Genomic DNA, 21,254 nt, shown 5'->3' with positions numbered 1-21,254 from the left:
GTTTTTATATTATTATGTGAGGATGAGAGTAAAAGCACAACGGGTGATGCCGTACAATTATTTTGTATTATTATATGAGGATGAAAGCAAAATCATGTGATGCCGTAATATTATTTTTATATTATATTGTGAAGACGAGAGTTCATAGCGCGAAGGGTGTTTCCGTACAGGCGAGGATGAGAGACATGCATTATATTATGCTATCTTTCCCTTACGTGTACATTTATTCATTTATCATGAGTTGTCATTGTTGCACCTATGTGAACTACGTTGCAACTTGTTGTTATATCTTTGCTTTCTACCTTAATTGTTATTGTTCTATCCATGCCTTCTATCTGTTTATTATTGTTATATTCATGCTATCTTTCTTGTTTGTTATATTTACATCAATGTATTTGCTCATTTGTCATTATTTTATCTAAATCTTCTATCTTGTTATTTATTGAAACACGTGTTCTCCTACCTTATTTGCCATTGTTACTTTTGTGCCTCTTACCTTTTTGGTTACCGTTATCCATATGATTCTGCCTTATTTGTTACTGTTATCTTTGTACCTTCTACTTCGTTGTTGTTGTTATTAGTATTCCTTCTACTTGGTTGGTACTGTTATACATATGCTTGGTGAGGATGAAATAAATGCACGAAGGGTGTTGCCATGCCATTTAATTTGACATACATACATATGCTTGGTGAGGATGAGATAAATGCAAGAAGAGTGTTGTCGTACCATTTGATTTTATATCTTGAATACATTCCTCTTATTATGATTTTGTAGGTTAACTATGTCGTTAATGGTTATTGCCTTAACCTCTCAGCTTGATGTGTTAAGAAAATGGTTGGTTGTAATATTGAGGAACCTAATTGTTATTCCTTTTAGTTAATCATTTCGCTATTTCTCATGTTTGTTCTTTCTATCTACATTGTTGTTTTCAATTGTTCTGTCTACTGGGTGGATTATGATTATTGCACATGAATACGCCGCGCAATGTATGGATATGGATCCATCCTCCTATAGTCACCCTTTGATGTGCCTTATTAATGGTGTACACACAGATTGAGGAAAACTGATGGCAATTCTGAGGAAAAAATGGCCAGTGTTTGATTTGTTTGTTGTATTTCATCTTTACTTGTAACTTCCTTGACTACTATCTTCTTTAATTGCATATCTTCTTTATATGCTGGATTCTAACTAAGCAGAGTCTTTTAAATAATTGTGTGCACCAAGGTGGTTCTTTATGTGATTTATGACCTGATCATATTAGTGTTCTGCACTTGTTGTCTTCATAAACTATACAGGTTATAGCGAGTATCATTTATATTTCTTACTTCCATTACCTCGTCGAGGTTAGCTATGATACTTTTTGAGTACATGGGGTCAGTTTTACTCATACTACACTCTGCACTTAGTTATGATGATCCAGGTGGCGGACCCAGTCATCAGTAGCTAAGACGTATAACTGAGTTGGTCACTGAGAGTCGAGGTAGATCTTCATCTCGACCACAGTCTTGGCGTCTCTTCCCATTTTGTATTGTTGTCTTTATTTCGGATAGTATTTGTTATTTAGGTTTTTAGACTTGTATTTTCGTTTTAGAGCTCATGACCTTGTATTTACCTGTTCTATGGAATTTATCATGTATTGGTGTTATTATGTTATGTTAAAGGCTATATACTTGAACAAATTTTATTATTATTATTATTATTATTATTATTATTATTATTATTATTATTATTATTATTATTATTATTTTGTCACTCTTTTCTTTTCGACTTGCCAAGCAAGTGCATTAGGCGCCATCACACCCAATTGGTGGTTTCGAGTCGTGACAAGAGACTTGGTTGTGGAAACAACATATTTGGGTTTGAAAGAGTTTCTAGTTTGTTTTCCAAGTTGACATCCATCATATACATGGCTCCTAGAGAAATTAAGTTTGGGAAGGCTAATGACTAGGTCATGTCTAGAAAGTTTTCAATCAGGTGCATACTTGCATGGCCAAGTTTCTTATGTCAAATCTAGGGATAATCAGATATACATGCCAGACAAATGTGACCATATAAGTTTTCAATGCAGTCTAAAATGTAAGCATTTCCATACCTCTTTCCTGGTAGAATGATTTTACCTAAATCATCTTCGATATCACAACATGTTTTCTTGAATTTGACTTTATATGTGAGTCACATAGTTGACTTATGCTCAGCAGGATGTATTTAAGTAAACTTTTGTAATATCACAGTTATTGTTGAATGGAATTGTATCAGTTCCAATGATTTTGCCTTTTGAATCATCACCGAACTAAACATTCCTCCATTTAAAGTAACTTCTTTGAATAGATTCTTGTAGCTCGTCATGTGAGAAGAACGTGCACTATCTAGATACCATTTACATGTTAGACTTTTCTTGTGGTGTTTCTATAAAATAAGATTATTGCCTTATTTTAGCTACTCAAGCTTACTAGGTCCTTTTTGGTTACTTCTAGTAATATCAGGACTATTTTTGGGCTTCCAGATCCATCCTGAATCATTTGAGTTATTAAATCTACAAAAGGAATATTTATATCCAACTTTGTTACAGTAATGATACACAGGGATTGATCCAGTTTTCGATCTACCACTTGTGTTAATACTTGTGGACTTAGTTCTAACCAATCCTTTTTCTATTTGACTTATAGTCGCTTGGTTTGACCTGACAGAGCTAAGATTGGTGTACTTGCACATGTCATTTAGTTGCAATTGCAATTTCTGAACTTTTTCATGAAGCATATTTCTTTCAATTTCACAAACTTCAAGTTTAAGTTCCAAGTCCTTCTTCTCCCTATTCAGTCTCTTTAATTCTTAGAGAATCTTTTGAGACCCTTTTTGGGTGAGATCAAAAATATCTTGTAATTCATTACATCTATCATATTCTTAGGGTCTTACCTCACTATATTTACCACATGGCATGAAGCAATTCTATGTTGTTTCCTTGTTGGAGCCATCGGATACATTTGCATCTACCCAACAGGCTGAGAACTTGTTCTTACCGTTTTCTAAGATAGACACGAAAAACAAATTTGCAACTTATGCATGCTCTGAGTTGTCTCCGTCACTCTAACTTCCAATAGATTTATTTTTGTTAAATTCTCTGGAGGCCTTTCTTTTGAGATTTTGGCATTCTACTTGTACATGACCATATTTTTCACATTCACAATATTTTTCATCATTCTTTTCTTGTTTATTGTATTGTCTGGAGGTTCTTCTATAGGACATTCTCCCTTTTTCGTGTTCCTGTATCTACTCATTAGTCCATTTATTATTTTGGAAACCAACATTATTTCTTCATCTAGAGCATCAGCTTCATTATCGTTGTCATCTTCAGATCCTTCAATTGAGGTTTTGAAAGCGACAATTTTTTTCTTTTCTTCCTTCCCTCATTTTTTATATATGTCTTCTCAAAGCAATGAGATCTCCACGTAGTTCATCATATGACAACTTGTGTAGATCTTGAGACTCGAGTGCAACTACTTTTGTTTGTCAAGTAGTAGGTAGAATTCTTAGGATTTTATTAACTTTCTCACCACTTGAGTATGGTATTCCGAAAGCTTTTAGATATCCAATAATTTTATTGAATCGGGAAAACGGTTCCTTAGCGAATTCACTTTCTTTCATCTGAAAAAGTTCATAGTCATGGATCAGCAGATTTATCTTGTTTCCTTGACTTTTCTTGTCCCTTCGTAAATAACTTCCAGCTTATCTCACATTTCTTTAGTCGTATTACAACTTGAGACTTCTTTATTCTTCTCTGTTTATCGCGTTGTAGAGAACTTTGCCTGCCTTGGCATCAACTTGTATTACCACCATTTGCTCATCAGAATATTCATCTATATAGATGGGATCTATAAATGTTTGTCCATCTATTTTCATATAAGACTTTGTTGCTGGAATTGGATAATCTGCACTTTTTATTACACGCCAAACTTTGACATAGTAAGACTTTGCAATAGATTTCCATGTGAAAAGAGTTGTCCATTGAAGTATGAGGGTCTCGCTTATGAAGTCCCTTCTTGAGATGGAGCTCCGATGATTACTTGATTTGATATGATCTTTTTCACACTAGTTGTTAAGAAAAATGAAAGTGTGAAACTTTATTTGATACCAATTGAAAGTAAAAGAGAGGGGGTGAATTGTCTAGTTTTCATTTTATGACTAAGTAGTTAGCTAGTTTACCAAATAATCGACTAAAAATAGATACGGGGTAAATAGTAAAAGCAAAATGTAAAATTCAGAAAATAAATGACACCAAATATTTTTAAATTGGTTCGAATTTAATGTAAATCTTATTTCAGTCCCCTTGGGTTGCAAGAGGGTTTCTTTAAAGCTCCTTGAAAACCTCCGTACAAGCGAGTTGTTATTGTCAAGCACACCAACTACTTTTTAGTTCTAACTACACTCTTTGTACTTTTTATACATGCCTTACCAATATTTTTCTCTCTTTCATCTCTCTACTAGTTACACAGTAAATCATATTTAGATAACAATGTTTGCTTAGAGCAGAACAAAGAGCATGAAGTTGTTCAATCAAAGTATGCATTTTCTCTTGGTCTTCCCATTATATATATTACTCGAGGATCTACTTTGCTTCTTGATGAGGTTGATCTAAGAGATTGCAAATCCAAAGTATATATATATATATATATATATATATATATATATATATATATATATATATTACTCGAGGATCTACTTTGCTTCTTGATGAGGTTGATCTAAGAGATTGCAAATCCAAAGAAATCGATCCTTAGAATGAATCTTAAGTGATGATTCTTTCCAAGAATAAGTGTGGAGTTTTCGTTGATTTATGACTTTAGTGACGGACTTGATAGGACCTTCCATCAACAAGCAAATCCTTACTTAAACGAGCAACCTTTAATTAATCCTTTTATTTCAGAACTTGGCAGCCTTCCTTCAACGAGCGGATCTTCAGTGCTTGATTTACATTTTAAGAGGATTCTCAGCAATCTTGATCTCTCCTTATTTTGATCTTTCCTTTCTTTTCTTTTTTTTCGTAGGCTAACAGATCTTTGAAGATTTTACTTTTCCTTTCCTTTGCTCCTTTCTTTTTTGTTATGATCTTACTCATCCTTTCCTTTGCTAAAATGTACCTGCAATGGGAGAGATATTATTTTTCATGATTAAAACTTTGGATCTAACATCATCTTCTTCTTTACCATTACAAGGATTTCTGATACAGATCGGATTGGCTGTTATGATGATCGAAGGTCTACGCATGGACATTGTATATACCTTTGTCCCATCTTGTCTCATGGTGTTTTTATGAAGCAACATATTGTTGCTCGCTCAAGCTGTGTATTCGAATTCAGAGGCCTAGCTTGATATTGTATACTTTGATGCCACACACGAGGGAGTGATTTATGTGGTGTCAATTTTTTGTGTGCACTGATTTATAAAAGGAACTGGTTATTCTATGCATTCCTTATGCTACAATTGGGGAATAAATAATGCAGAAAGTAAAGAACACAAGGAGTTTTATGTGGAAAGAACTAGGCTCAAAAGGTTTAAAAACCATGACCTACTGCCCAGTAGGATTTTTCTCAAACACTTCACTACAACTCTGAGTCAACAACAATATTTACAAACTCTTGTAAACCTAAGGATTAACTCTAACCCTTGTAGCAACACACCACAAGTTGTTTCCACCACATCAAGTTAACTCTAAGTTGAAAGATACAACTCGAGTTTACAACCTTTTGCAAACCTAAGGATTAAATCTAACCCTTGTAACAACACGCCACAGGCTGTTTCGACTATTTCAACTTAACTCTAACTTGAATGATACAACTCAGGTACCTAGTAAAATTTGCTTCTAAGAAAGCTGAAAGGTACAACTCAAAATGCCTACTACACTTTAAACTTGAAATAAAGAAAGATACATACAACTATTTATGGAACTGGTTCGTGTAACCTCAAGATCACACTTCAGAATCTCACAGGAATTGCTCAAAAAATGCCTTGCTATTCTGCTTTCAATTTTTCTTTTACTTCAGTCCATGTGCGTCATCTGTAAAAGATAACACAACTGATATTTATAGAGTTAGTAGAATAAGGATTAACTAGAGTTCTAATGCTCTACTCTTCCTTGGTGGAAGAGTTCTAGTTATCTTCAACTTCTAATTCATTCCTTATCTTGGATAGAGTTCTCTTCAAGTAAGGAGTCCTGCTCCTTATCAAATGTGCAACCTTTTTGTTTAGGGATTATCAGAAATAATCACTTATACTTATCCCTTGTGTGTGCATTCCTTTTTCTTGAATCTGACCCTAACCTGTGTACACGGTCTATTGACCTGGTCCATGCATGTGTTCCTTTGTCAATCATCAAAACCAAAACCGCTCACGTCAATAAATTCCCTCTTTTTGATGATGACAAAATCTATGCTTATTAGAAGCATGGAAATTATTTCATGTAACGACCCCACTGATCATTTTGAGCTTAGCATTTCTCTCAGCAGTTCTCGAGCATAAATTGTCCCGTGTGATGCAATATGACTTTTGTATATCATTAGTGTTGGGTTTCAGGGTTTACAGAATTTAATTTGGAAGAATAGTCTCAGTTGAAAGCTTAAAAATTTGAAAGGTTTGATCAATATTTGACTTGTTTGTATATGATCTCGGATTGGATTTTTTATGATTTGGTTAGCTTCGTTAGGTGATTTGGGGACTTAGGAGCATGATCGGAATGCATTTGGGAAGTCCGTGGAAGGTTAGGCTTGGATTGGCAAAATTGAGATTTCAGGACTTTCCGGTTGATAGGTGAGATATTGATATAAAGGTCGGAATGAAATTCCGAGAGTTGTAGTTGCTTTGTTTTGTCATTTGGAATGTGTGTGCAAAATTTCAGGTCATTCGAACGAGGTTTGATAGACTTTCTAATCGAAAGCATAATTTAAGAGTTCTTGGAGTTCATAGGCTTGAATCTTATGTTAAATTGGTGATTTGATGTTGTTGTGAGCGTTCCGAAGTTTTGATAAAGTTTGAACGATGTCATGGGATGTGTTGGTACAATTGGTTTGAAGTTCCGGGAGTTCTGTGTAGGTTCTGGGATGTTTTAGGCCGAAAATTATAGCTGTAGCAGGCCCAGAAGGGTTGCAGGCCTCAAAACTCACCTTATCCGCACAAAATGAAGTGCGTCCGCAGTGAGTGTTGTGTGGACCGCACAAAATGGCGTGCGGCTGCGGTGAAGAACATTCCGCTTGTGCTACTTCGGAAGCTCATATCTTATGATCTACAAGGGATTTTGAGATGATTCAAAAACGAAAGTTGAATCCCTTCATGTCTAGTTTCAATAAAGGTAAAGATATTGCAATTTGGATATTTTTAGCAAACGTTATGGCCAAAATACTAAAGCCTGTCACTGCAGAGGATTGTTGTTCGGCCGCAGTCATTTTTGTGCGGACCGCGGTCGGTTTTGTGTGGCCCGCGGAGGTGGAGATCTGTGGGGTTCTCTACAAATAAGAGGTTTTGGATTTTATTTGACATTTTGACCTAGAGAGCTCGAATTTTGGCGATTTTTCAAAGGTTTTTCAAGAAATTCATCGGGGTAAGTGATTCTAACTGAGATTTGGCTATAATACATGAATCTATCATTAAATTCATCATTTAATTCGTGATTTGGGATGAAATTTCGGAAGAAAATTGTGAAATCTTTCAAAGATGTAAATTGATGATTTGAAGGACCAAATGGTACCGGAATTGGATAATTTTTGTATGGTTAGACTCGTTAGAGTATAAGGATTCTAGTTTTGTGAATTTTGTCAAATTCCGAGATGTGAGCCCGGGGGTCGGATTTGACCAAATTCTAGAATTTTGAGGTAATTCGATTGTTTTCGCTTGGGATTTGTTCCCTCAGCTTATTGTGACGTATTCGTTCTGATTTTGGATAGATTTGACGTGCGCGGAGGCCTATTCAAGGGGCAAAGGCATCGCGAGCTAGAGAATTAGCCGGTTCGTGGTGAGTAATGATTGTAAATGATGCCCTGAGGGTTTGAAACCCCAGATTTGCACATTGTAGTGCTATATTGAGGTGAGACACGCGCTTAATGATGAGTGTGGGGTCGTTTCCCATTGGGGAATGTGACTTGGTCCGTACCGATTGATGATTTTACCACGTATTCGACTGAAACCTGTTTGTTATTATCATGGTTTGGGCTGATTGCCATATTTGGGCTTCGTGCCAACTATTTGAACCCTCCAGGGAATTTTACCACTATTTCCTCACTGTATTGATTTATTACTTGAAGTTAGTCCTGTTGTTTCCTGCTATTTTATAACTCAGCCACTCTTACTCAGTTTTAAGACTTAAATGATATTTCTAAATAATGTTTTGGGCTGAGAACTACTATTTTACTTATACCCGAGGGGCTTGTGATGATTTTCGGACTGAGTGAGGCTGAGGGCCATATGTGAGGATATGCTGGGTGATATGAGGCTGAAGGCCATATGTGAGGATATGCTGAGTGATATGAGGCCGATGGCCTGAGATATTTTTATACGTCACGAGGTGTCTTGAGTGATGTAAGGTCGAGTGATGTAAGGCCGAGTGCTGAGAGATGATGCCACGAGGTGGCTTGATATAGCGCTTGGGCCGTAAGGGGCCCCTTTGGAGTCTGCACACCCACAGTGAGTGCGGGTACCCATAATGATCTGAGAGTGAGCCCGAGAGGCTGATATTGTACTGAGAGTGAGCCCGAGGGGCTGATATTGTACTGAGAGTGAGCCCGAGGGGCTGATACTGTTCTGAGTGATTGATCATATGCCCGAAGGGCAGATTTCTACTTGTTAATTACCTGTCAAACTACCTGTTTTACTTGTTTCAAAAGGGATTTAACTTGATTTCTTCACGGATTGACTATTTTAAGTGATTTTACTACTTTGATATAGAATTGCCTTCTAGCTTTACGTCTTTTCATGCTTTCATCTATTATTTATATATGTTACTCACTGAGTTGGAGTACTCACTTTACTCCCTGCACCCATGTGTGCAGATTCAGTTATAGTAAATCCCGCTCCTGAGTGCTGATCCTCCCAGTCTAGGCGGTGTTTCGGAGACTACGAGGTAGTTGTTGCCGTCCGCAGCCCCCGTGCCTCCCTTTATCTTATTAATTCTATATTTTCCAAACTATTGTACCAGATATCATACCTATAGACTCGTATCAGGATCATTAGTTGCTCATGACTTGTGACACCCCGGTTAGGGCTGTGTTAGGTTGTACTTCCGCACTTTATTGACATTATCCGCTACTTAGTATTGATATATCATGTTTTAGATTGCTTTTTTGATATTTAACTGTTGAAAAGTGAATTGGGTATAATTGGTTGGCCTTGTCTTCACGAGAGGTGCCATCACGACCGGGTTCGGGTTTAGGGGCGTGACAAGTTGCTATCAGAGCCTAGGTTACATAGGTCTCGTGAGTCATGAGCAGGTTTAGTAGAGTCTCGTGGATCGGTACAGAGACGTTTGTATTTATACTCGAGAGGCTGCAGAACCTTTAGGAAAACTTCACATTTTTGAATTCTAATCATGCGTCCTTGGTTCATCTTGAAAATTAACTCTTGAATTCCATCCACGCGTTCGTATGCGCGCATGAACGCTCAGTATCAGATGTGCCTCAATGGCTTGTGATTCCCTGATCGAGGGACGAGATGTGATCTCTGTGAGTTGATGTTGGGCTAGTCTGGAGGACTTGAGGCCAAATCTTTGCCTATAGCTTGAGCACTAAGGTGCTGATTGTGTGGGCAAGTGCTTTCGAATTTATATGTTCGGTATTTTTTCCTATTAGTGGAACTGATAGCTGGATGGCTATGTAGTGAGAATGTTAGTGTTGTGAGGTGTATTCGTATGATTTGGAAGTGACGAGGAAGGTCTGCTAAAGGATAGAAGAACTATTAGGTGCTTGAATTCCATCTTGATTCGAGGTATAGCCCCGAGTTATGGGCGTGTGAAGGATCTTTTCATGTTTCCCAATTGTGAGTGAAGTAAATTTCATGTTGCGGTATGAGTTCAGAATCAGGAAGACTAAGTGACTGCGTACAGTTTATGACGGTGGAAGGTATACGGAAATGTTAGTTAGAGGCAAAGCAGATGGGTTGTCTCCTACGAAATGTTCTGAGGTTGTACGATCCTTATGTGTCTGTTAGAAGATCATATTTGCGAGTGAAGGATATGTGCTGAAATTTAAATTAGGTCGCTTAGAGTAGGTGTAACTGTTGCGAGAGTGGAATGCGAGATTTGCAGAAGAGTTAAAATTCTAGATGATCTGTGTTTTCTCAAGCTTATAAAAGATTTGAGTATAATCTCATTATAGTATCATGGCATCAATAGAGTATATTCGTTTTGAGTTATTGAGTGTGTGCTGATCTATGGCTCCGAGCCAAGTGGGGCAGCCTGCTATTGATTAGGCGATTGCACGGTTAGGTGTTATATTGGTTCCAGTTTGAGGCATGCTGGTGAATTGGTTATGGCTTGCGGAAATTGAGACCGAGGATGGCTCGAGTAAAGGAAAATTTTGACAAAGATTATATTATGCTTCATAGGTGTGTGAGAATCATGGGATGTGTTGAGTTGTTATTGGCAAGAAGGTTCGGTGCATAGAGCAAGAAGTTGCTTGGTTGTATTGGGATGAGGTTACATTCTGCGGTGTCGGAGTACCAATGAGGCACGGGTTGTTCGGTTCATTTGATCAAACTAATTGCAGTTTGAATAGAGTGAATGACTCTCGAGAATGGTTCTATTGTGCTCAAGATTCTACATGTAGCAATTGGGTATTTTAAAGTTGTATATGTGGTTAGGAAATGAGTTTTCATTTGGAAAATGTCAAGACTTGTGGTACTTTCTACATTAACTATGGGATTTTATATATCAGTATTAGGAAGGTAATGGTTCCAGATTCACAGGAAGTCCCTTCGGGGGTAGGTATTTTGAACGTGGTGCTTTTGAAAACATTTAAGAGAGTACTCAGCGGCTTATGAGCCTTAGACAGTGTGGTTTCATGCTTGGGTCTCGCGTGGTAAGTCTTGGTTGAGGAATTGTGGCGTTGTAGCAAGAAGAAGTGTCAAGCTAACGGTAGATCAGAGGGAAACTCGAATAGATGGGATAGCGTGGTAGTAGGGCAGATCGGTATGGTAAGGATATGATTAGTTCCTTGGGTGTTTTTGAGGTAACGAGTGTCTGCAGGTGTTTCATGGCAATTCTTTTCGGTTTTAGTCACATGCGTAGCTCGGTTGAGTTAGAAGGATTCAGTCCTGATGAGCTAGTGTTGTGCAAAAGGAATTCGGGGAGTTCTATATGGTTTCCACCACAGTTGGAGATGTATATTTTCTATGGGCATGAGGAGCATGGGATGCATAGTAATTTTCTTCTAGATAGGATCAATGGAAAGTTATTGACTGGTTGAGTACGTAGATGTTTGTGGCTTGGAAGGGAGATGAAGTTCTCATGTTATCCTAGGATGCTATGATATACGCGGTATGTTGTGGAGGATTGGGATTTGTGTGTGTAAGGTTACGGTTTAGTTTTGAACGAAAAGTCAAAACAAAATTCTTAGGCAACACGGACAACTTCAGATAATTAGAGAAATGAGCTTTAGATGATTAGGGGGATGATCTCCAGATTATTAAGGAAATGATATTGCTAAATCGGAGTGATTTGACAAGGGCATATGTTTCAGAAAGGGCAATGTGATTAAGTTGATGATACTTCGGTAGTATTGCGACATTTTCTTATAAGATCGACTGCTGATATTCAAGTTTGCTTGGTGGCATAGAGGAATTCTAGATTTTCTCTCGTGGAATGATTGGGTATTTGAGGTGTGGTATGTATTCGACGGCGGAATTGGGACCAGATATGTTGATTCATGGGCCATATAGAGTTGCAAACGGGAAGTTCTCATATTCAGGCTATGTTGTGGTTGTGAGTCATGAGTATTAACACTGTTTAGTGACTATCGGGGTTTGGAGACCTGAGCGAATCTTTTGTTGCTTGGTATGTTAGACTTGGATGTGATATTGGGTTCAGACCGGTTGTCTCCATCTTGTGTCATTCTGGACTATTGCGCTAAGGCAGCTGGTGGCTATGCCGAGAATGCCACGGATTGAGTGGTGAGGTTCGACGGATTATGTCCTAGTAGAGTGTTTTATATTTCGAAGACCCAGCGGATGGCTGGGAAGGATTATTTTTCTTAGTTGGGTTTTCATGATAGATGTTAGTGCAGAGGCTCCTACCATTGATTTAGTTCCGGTGTTGAGGGACTTTTCGGATATGTTTCTTGTGGTCGGGCATGTCGTCGGGCAAGGTTGTTGATTTCGGTATTGATTTGATGCCGGACACTATATCATATGGCACCGACAGAGTTAAAGAAGTTGAAGAGCAACTCTAGGATTTTTGTGATAAGGAGCTCATTGGCAGGCCAATGTGGATGCGTGTTCTAATTTGAGTCGGCTTGGTTAGCTCTGAATTGTACTGTTGAGGGGTATGTTAATTCGATTGTTATTGAGCTTATTAGTAATCTGGGGAGATCCATGAGTTACCTTTATGTATTGCGAGATGTTATGATTTGTTGGTTATAGGCACATATGGTGCGGTTCTATTGGGGTTTCATAGTGGAAGTCGAGCGGGAAGAGTAATTGGGTGTTGCTCGGTGAATGGCGTATTGATTATGTCCTATCGGGTGTGCATGGTGTATGTTATTTGTTTCACCGTGGGTGTAATGATTGCTTTGGTTCCAGACATCAAATTGAGCGTGGTTGTCGATTTCGAGCATAATGACTTGAGGTGGTTCATGTAGAGCAGTGTTGGATAGGATCGCACATCGCAGCAAAGTTATGTGGAGGTATGACCTTGTGGGTTAGATTCATGTGTTCTGTTCCTATTATGTGAGACGGGTTCTTAGTCTTGTGTTGTGGTGGTACTGGTGAGCTTGAGGTACATCTCTTTCATTTGAGTCATTTTTATGATTTGAGTATGCTTAGACCGTTGCTTATTGGTGCGAATATTATGCAAGTTGTGGCTTAGGCCTGTATTGATGTGTCATGTCACCAGAGTAGTGTGTTGGAGTAGAGTAGATTGTTGGGATCATTAATGAATACAAACGGATTCGATTTCAGCATGTTGGAAGGATAACATCAAGATTCGGCTCAGAAATTTGTTGTGGTATTTGCCAAAGGAGGAGTGGCTTCTTGAATGGTTGATCTGGGAAATGGTTATGGCTTACCGCGTGTCTTAGTGATCATTGGTATTATATGAAAGTGTTGGGATGAGACTTTAGTTGATAAGAGTTTTTGTAACGGTATGCGGATGTTGTGTACAGCTGCTGTGATTAGAAGTTATCATTACAAGTGTTGAGTTATGTGGTATATCATGTGATTGCACCGGAGATAGCATATATGGGTGATTACAGCTTGTTCGTGCTTATTCAGAAAATAGATGTGAGATTCTGATCTTGTGAATGATTTCAGAAGAGGAAATGTGGTTCTATGGTTTATGGACTAGGATGAATTGTGAAAATTCAGTTATACCGTGTTATCGAACCTATGTGAGATAGGGTGACGTGGGATCATCCCCGTGTATGTGCATGGTGAGGTTATTTAGCAATTGGTTGGCTTTTGGAACAACTCTGGGCACGTTTGAGGACGAAAGTATGTTTAAATGGGGGAGGATGTAACGACCCGACCGGTCGTTTTGAGATTTTGCATTTCACTCACCAGTTCTCGGGCATGACTTGCCCCGTGTGATGCAATATGACTTATGTAAATCGTTGGTGTTGGGTTTCAGGTTAATCAGAATTTAATTTGGAAGAACAGTCTCATTTGAAAGCTTAAAAATTTAAAAGGTGTGACCAATATTTGACTTGTTTGTATATGATCTCGGATTGAAATTTTTATGATTTGGTTAGCTCTGTTAGGTGATTTGGGGCTTAGGAGCGTCATCGGAATGCATTTTGGAAGTTCGTGGAAGGTTTAGGCTTGGATTGGTGAAATTGAAATTTCGGCACTTTCTGGTTGATAGGTGAGATATTGATATAAAGGTCGGAATGAAATTCCGAGAGTTGCAGTAGCTTCGTTGTGTCATTTGGGATTTGTGTGCAAATTTTCAGATAATTCAGACGAGGTTTGATAGACTTTCTGATCGAAAGCATAATTTAAGAGTTCTTGGAGTTCTTAGGCTTGAATCCTATGTTAAATTGGTGACTTGATGTTGTTGTGAGCGTTCCGAAGTTTTGATCAAGTTTGAACGATGTCATGAGATGTGTTGGTACAATTGGTTTGAAATTCCGGGAGTTCCGGGTAGGTTCCGGGTAGTTTTAGGCCGAAAATCATAGCTGTAGCAGGTCCAGAAGGGTTGCAGGCCTCAAAACTCACCCGCGCAGTCCGCACAAAATGCAGTGCGTCCGCGGTGAGTGCTGTGCGGACCGCACAAAATGGTGTGCGGCCGCGGTGAAAAACATTTCGCTGGTCCTACTTCGGAAGATCATATCTTTTGATCTACAAGGAATTTTGAGATGATTTAAAAACAAAAGTTGTAGCTCTTCGTGTCTAGTTTCTAGAAACATAACAATATTGCAATTTTTACATCTGTAGCAAATGTTATGGTCAAAATACTAAATCCTATCACTGCAGAGGAAAGCTGTGCGGCCGCGGTCGGTTTTGTGCGGCCAGCGGAGCGTGAGATCTGTGCGGTTCTCTATAAATACGTGGTTTTTGGTTTTATTTGATATTTTGACCTAAAGTGCTCGGATTTTGGCGATTTTTCGAAGGTTTTTCAAGAAATTCATCGGGGTAAGTGATTCTAACTATGATTTGGCTAGAGTACATGAATCTATCATTGAATTCATTATTTAATTCGTGATTTGGGATAGAATTTGGGAAGAAAATTGTAAAATCTTTCAAAGATAAATGATGATTTGAAGGACCAAATGGTACCGGAAATGGATAATTTTTGTATGGTAAAACTCGTGAGAGTATAAGGATTCTAGTTTTGTGAATTTTGTCAAATTCCGAGATGTGGGCCCGGGGGTCGGGTTTGACCAAATTATGGAATTTTGTGGTAATTCGATTGTTTTTGCTTAGGCTTTGTTCCCTCAGCATATTGTGACATATTCGTTTTGATTTTGGATAGATTCAACGCGCGTGGAAGCCGATTCGAGGGGAAAAGGCATCGCGAGCTAGAGAATTAGCCGGTTTGAGGTGAGTAATGATTGTAAATGATGCCCTGAGGGTTTGATACCCCAGATTTGCACATCGTAGTGCTATATGGAGGTGAGACACGTGCTTGATGATGAGCGTTGGGTCGGTTACCATTGGGGAATGTGACTTGATCCGTCCCTATTGAAGATTTTACTGTGTATTCGACTGAAACCTGTTTGTTATCATCATGGTTTGGGTTGATTGCCATATTTGGGCTTCGTGCCAACTATTTGAACCATCTGGGGATTTTTATCACTATTTCCTCACTGTATTGATTTATTACATGAACTCAGTCCTATTGTTTCCTACTGTTTTATAACTCAGCCACTCTTACTCAGTTTTGAGACTTAAATGATATTTCTAAATGATGTTTTGGGCTGAGAACTACTATTTTACTAATGCCCAGGGGTGATGATTTTCGGACTGAGTGAAGCCGAGGGCCATATGTGAGGATATGCTGAGTGATATGAAGTTGAGGGCCTAAGATATTTTAATACGCCACGAGGTGGCTTGAGTTATGTGAGGCCTAGTGCCGAGAGATGATGCCACGAGGTGGCTTGATATAGCACTTGGGCCGTAAGGGGCCGCTCCGGAGTCTGCAGACCCATAGTGAGCGCGGGTACCCATCATGATCTAATAGTGAGCCCGAGGGGCTGATATTGTACTGAGAGTGAGCCTGAGGGGATGATATTGTACTGAGAGTGATCCCGAGGGGCTGATATTGTACTGAGAGTGAGCACGAGAGGCTGATATTGTACTAAGAGTGATCCCGAGGGGCTGATACTGTTCTGAGCGATTGATATTGTTCCTGAGGGGCGGATTTCTACTTGTTATTTACCTGCCAAACTACCTGTTTTACTTGTTTAAAAAGGGTTTTAACTTGATTTCTTCATGGATTTACTGTTTTAAGTGATTTTACTGCTTTGATATAGAATTGCCTTGTGGCTTTACGTGTTTTCATGCTTTCGGCCATTATTTATATTTGTTACTCACTGAGTTGGAGTACTTACTTTACTCCCTGCATCCCTGTGTGCAGATTTAGGCATAGAAGATCCCGCTCCTGAGTGTTGATCCTCCCAGTCCAGGCGGTGTTTCAGAGACTACGAGGTAGCTGATGGTGTCTGCAGCCCCCGTGTCTCCCTTTATCTTATTAATTCTATGTTTTTCAAACTATTGTACCAGACATCATACCTAGCAGACTCGTATCAGGATTATTAGTTGCTCATGACTTGTGACACCCCGGTTAGAGCTTTGTTGGGTTGTACTTCCGCACCTTATTGACATTATCCGCTACTTAGTATTGATATATCATGGTTTAGATTGCTTTTATGATATTTATATGTTTAAAAAGTGAATTGGGTATAATTGGTTGGCCTTGTCTTCACGAGAGGCGCCATCACGACTGGGTTCAGGTTTAGGGTCGTGACATTTCAACTTAGCTCAACATCAAACACAATGTCAGAACACTTTTCATTTAAAGTCACAAATCATCAAAGACCATGTTCATTAGCTTATAAACATTATAGTCCAAAGCAAAAGCACACCTTATCTTCCCCCTTTTGGCATTATCGAAAAGTTGTATAATTAAGCCAAGTAACCAGATTTTAACATATATTACTCATGGCCACTGGGGCTACTTCAAATGCAATCATGGATTCAATTTTATCTTTCTAATCTAATGATATTAGTGATCAAAGAAATATCAATAAACAATTAAAGAAAAGTAGTTAATTTTATTGATTGATAAGATCCTACCACAAAGCATAAGAAGAAATAAAAACACAAAACCATGAGTTAAAATATAAAAATATCGCAGTTGGGACTTAGAAAGGACTACTTACTATTTGTCTAGGAAGGTTTAATATTAGGAAGGACCAGGTTCTTGGTTATTGGCTTGAAGTAGTTTTAGCATATTCCAGAAAATTTCATCATTACTCTCCTTCTCTCTTGCTAACTCAATCTTGAGAGAAACCCTCTCAGCTTCTACTTCAGCAAGCCTTTTCTGCAACTTGTCAATCTCAACATCCTTCATCGTTTTCTGCCTCAGATTCTGTTTCTTGAGAATTATTTTGAGAAGTATTTCTCTATATGGAATTAGGTATGGGTATATCTAGATCTTCATCTTCATGAACCAGGTTCATCTCCTCAATTTGTACTACTCCACTTGGCTTACCAGCCTTTTTATTTCCTTTCAAAGCAACTTTCTTGGCACTCTTAGATAAGACCCTTTTTATATTAGGCTCACTCTGCATCTTCTAGCTCTTTGTAGTTCTTCTTCTTGTGGGAGGAGTCTCTACAAGGATAGAAGGACCAGCCTTTCTCTTAGTGCTACCCATTGCCTTTCCAGGGATCTTAAGTCCTGTAGTCTTTTTCTTCTTTGGCATGTAACTATGAGACACTCTCTTCGGTAGGTCATGAAGGGGTTCCCTCCTAGATAGAACAGGTTCTAGGAACCTTTTCTCAGCCTAACCAGCCCCTCCACTCCACTAGCATCTCCAGACTCACTTCCTCCTTCTTCTCAAATACTTTCTTCTTTCTCAATAACCTCCGCATTCGACAACATCATAGCCCTTATTTCTTCAGTCAAACCAATAGGAGTGGGTGAAGAAGATTCAACCACTCTTTCTCCCTTTATCCTCAAATTTACTTTAACACCCTCACTAACTTTTTCTTTTCTTTTTTTATTTTTACCACCTATTTTTCCAGACACAGATTCTACATTAGCAATAGTACCAACCAGAACAAATATTTCTCAAGATTTTCAGCAACTTTAGAAATAACATCAGATAAAACTTTTAACCTATAAGTTACCTGTTTAATTTCAGATGAAATTGGTTCTTCCCCCTTAGTTCAAGGACCTAAAGGACTCATCTTATTTTTGGGGTTCCTCTACTTGAATAGCCTTTAACTACCCATTTAGTTTCTTAGTTTGTTCATTACCATCTATTATTTTACGAGCAAGCATCTTAAAATGTCCTTTCTTGGGAGTTTGGGTGGTTGAAGGTATGGGTAATGGTTCTTTGGGTGGTGAAGATGGGATCTTAGTCATCTTGGGGTTTTTATATTTGTTTTCCATTAGATTAGTGTAGAAGAGTTGAGAGAACGTTGAGAGAATTTGGAGTCTTGAATTTTCAAAGATTAGGAGTGAAGAAACGGGTAAGGTCTAATCAATTTAAAGAGGGAAGAGATGGAGTGTATAACAACTGCTTTTTGAGATTATAAGTTTAATCAACTTGAGAGTGTCAGTTTGAAGAGACGTTGGACTCTTCCCCAAAAATTGAGGCAATTATGGTGTGTAGGGTGTTGTTTAGTGAAACTGGTTCGTTTGTAACAGAATGGTTCAAAAATAGGATGGGATAGAGTGAGACTCCTTTTAGATCATGATCCAAATACAATTATTTCAAAATGTGCGGAGTGGAGAATACATGCCTTATAAGTTTGATGAACCAGGTTCTTCACTTAAAGTTCTCTTGTGTAAGATTGAATTTTTCAAGAAAATATAATATCACTAGACATCAATGTGACATTTTAGCACATAGAGAAATATTTGATCTAATTATTTACAAAATTCACAAATTATCTAGCCAGTCATTGATTTAGAACTATTTTTTAGGTGATTTTAATCCTACCTAATTCTAACTGGTTCCTTTCAAAGTAATATCTACTTAGAGATTTTGTGAAGATGTCAATTATTTTCTTATAAGTAGCACAAAATTCCATAATGATCAAACCCTTCTCAAAGTTGTCCCTCAAAAAATGATGTCTAACATCTATGTGCTTAGTTCTTTTAGGTTTAATCGGCTTCTTGGTCATACTAATTGCACTAATGTTGTCAAAGATAGTAATATAACCTACATCAATTCCAAAATTCATAATTGATGTGTAATCCTTGACAATTGAGCACAACATGAGGCAGCAACCACATATTCAGCTTCAGCAGTAGACAAAGCCATAGAGTTTTGCTTTTTGGTGGCCCAAGACACAAGACATGAGCCAAGAAAGTGTGTCGTACCTAAAGTGCTCTTTATATCCATAAAAAATCCTTTATAATCAGCATTAGCATATCTCACCAAATCAAAATTACTACCTTTTGGACGTCATAGGTACAGATCAGTGGTTCCTTTTAGAAACTTCAAGATCCTCTTAACAGTGTTCAAGTAAGACTCCTTTGGATTTACCTGGAATCTAGCACAAAGGCCTACACTGGAAATAATACCAGGTCTACTAGCAGCGAAATATAATAAACAACAATTCATTCCCCTATATATGTTCTAATCAACAGATGAACTAGGTTCATCCAAATCCAATTTTGTGGTTGTTGCTATACGAGTGTCAATTTCTTTGTGATATTCCATTTTAAATCTTTTAAGCAACTTTTTCACATACTTTTGCTGATGGATCATAGTTCTATTTGAATGTTGTTTAATTTGTAAGCCTAAAGCAAAATTAAGCTCGCCCATCATACTCATTTTAAATTCATTCCCCATTAGCTTAGAAAATTCTTTACTTAACCTATCAGTTGTTACTCCAAAGTTTATATCATCAACATATATCTGAACTACCAAGAGATCTTTACCTTTTTCTTTGAAGAATAAAGTATTAAAAATATACCTCTTTTGTAGCCATGTTCAAGTAAGAATTTATACAATCTTTCATACCATGCTCTTGGAGCATGTTTTAGCCCATAAAATTCCTTATGAAGCTGGTACACATGATCAAGACACTCCTTGCTTTCAAAGTTAGGAGGTTGCTTGAAAAACACGTCTTCCTTTAGATATCCATTGAGGAAGGCACTCTTGACATCAATCTGATGGAGAGTGAATTCCATATAAGCAGCAAAGTCTAAGGAGTCTAATTGCTTCCAATCTTGTAACTGGATCAAAAGTCTCATCATTTTCTATGCCTTCATCTTGACTATATCCTTGAATTATCAATCTTGTCTTGTTCCTTGTAACTTTTCCATCTTTATCAAGTTTGTTTTTGAATACCCATTTAGTGCTAATCACTATTCATTCCTAGGGTTTTGGTACCGGATGTCAAATTTGACTTCTCTCAAATTGGTAGAGTTCATCTTGTATTGCATTCACCCAGTCTGCATCATACAAAGCCTCAGAAATATTTTTAGGTTCAATAAGAGATAAAAAAGCATCAAAAGCACAGAGATTCTTTAAAGAAGATCTGGTTTTGATTCTAGAGTTTGGATCAGTGATTATGTTCCCAATGGAATGAGAACTGTGTTACTTGTGTGGCTTCAAACCTAATTAGTTTCCCCTAGATGTTCCTTCGTTGTTTTGTTGCTGAGGAATAGGTTCATGGACAGGTTGCCTCAAAGTTTGAGGATCATTTCCTCTTTGATCAGTTCCCCCTATCAGGTTGCCCTAAGAGGAAGGGCTTGTTCCATTGCATGCTCCTTCCTGTGGTGTAGCTTCAGGCTGGGTCGTGGTTTCATTTGAGTTTCTTACCAGACAAATTGATTCATTATCTTGTTCCTGCCTCTCAGAAAGGGTTTTAGATTCATCAAAACCAACATGTACAATTTCTTCTACACACATAGTTCTTTTGTTATATCTTATAAGCTTTACTATGTGAAGAATATCCCACGAATACTCCCTCATCACTTTTGGGATCAAACTTACCTAGGGAGTCTTTTCCATTATTGTGCACAAAGGACTTGCCTCCAAATGCCCTAAGGTGGGATATATTTGGCTTTCTATAGGCAAAAGAATAAATCAAATTCTTTTTAGCCCAAATTGGCAGCCTATTCTTCCCTGGAACACATTTTTGTTCTTTTGACTTACCTTCTCTTTTGCAGTGTATTCACTCTTATAGTAACTAGTGTTACCACAGTGTGTACAAATTGTGTTCTCACTATGTGTGAGTTACTTGCTTTTGGGATCCCACTTGCGCACAGAGTTCCCAAAGCCAAGTATTCTTTTGTTGCTAATATGGTGTGCTTATAGCCATGAAAGTGCGTTAGAGGAACTATTATATTTATATGTTCTATCTAGCTCATGCTTAACCTTAG

This window comes from Nicotiana tabacum, chromosome 5, assembly GCF_000715075.1.
Source record: "Nicotiana tabacum cultivar K326 chromosome 5, ASM71507v2, whole genome shotgun sequence".
NCBI classification, from domain to species: domain Eukaryota; kingdom Viridiplantae; phylum Streptophyta; class Magnoliopsida; order Solanales; family Solanaceae; genus Nicotiana; species Nicotiana tabacum.
The sequence above is the reverse complement of the archived record's forward strand: the minus strand, read 5'-3'. Positions refer to the sequence as shown.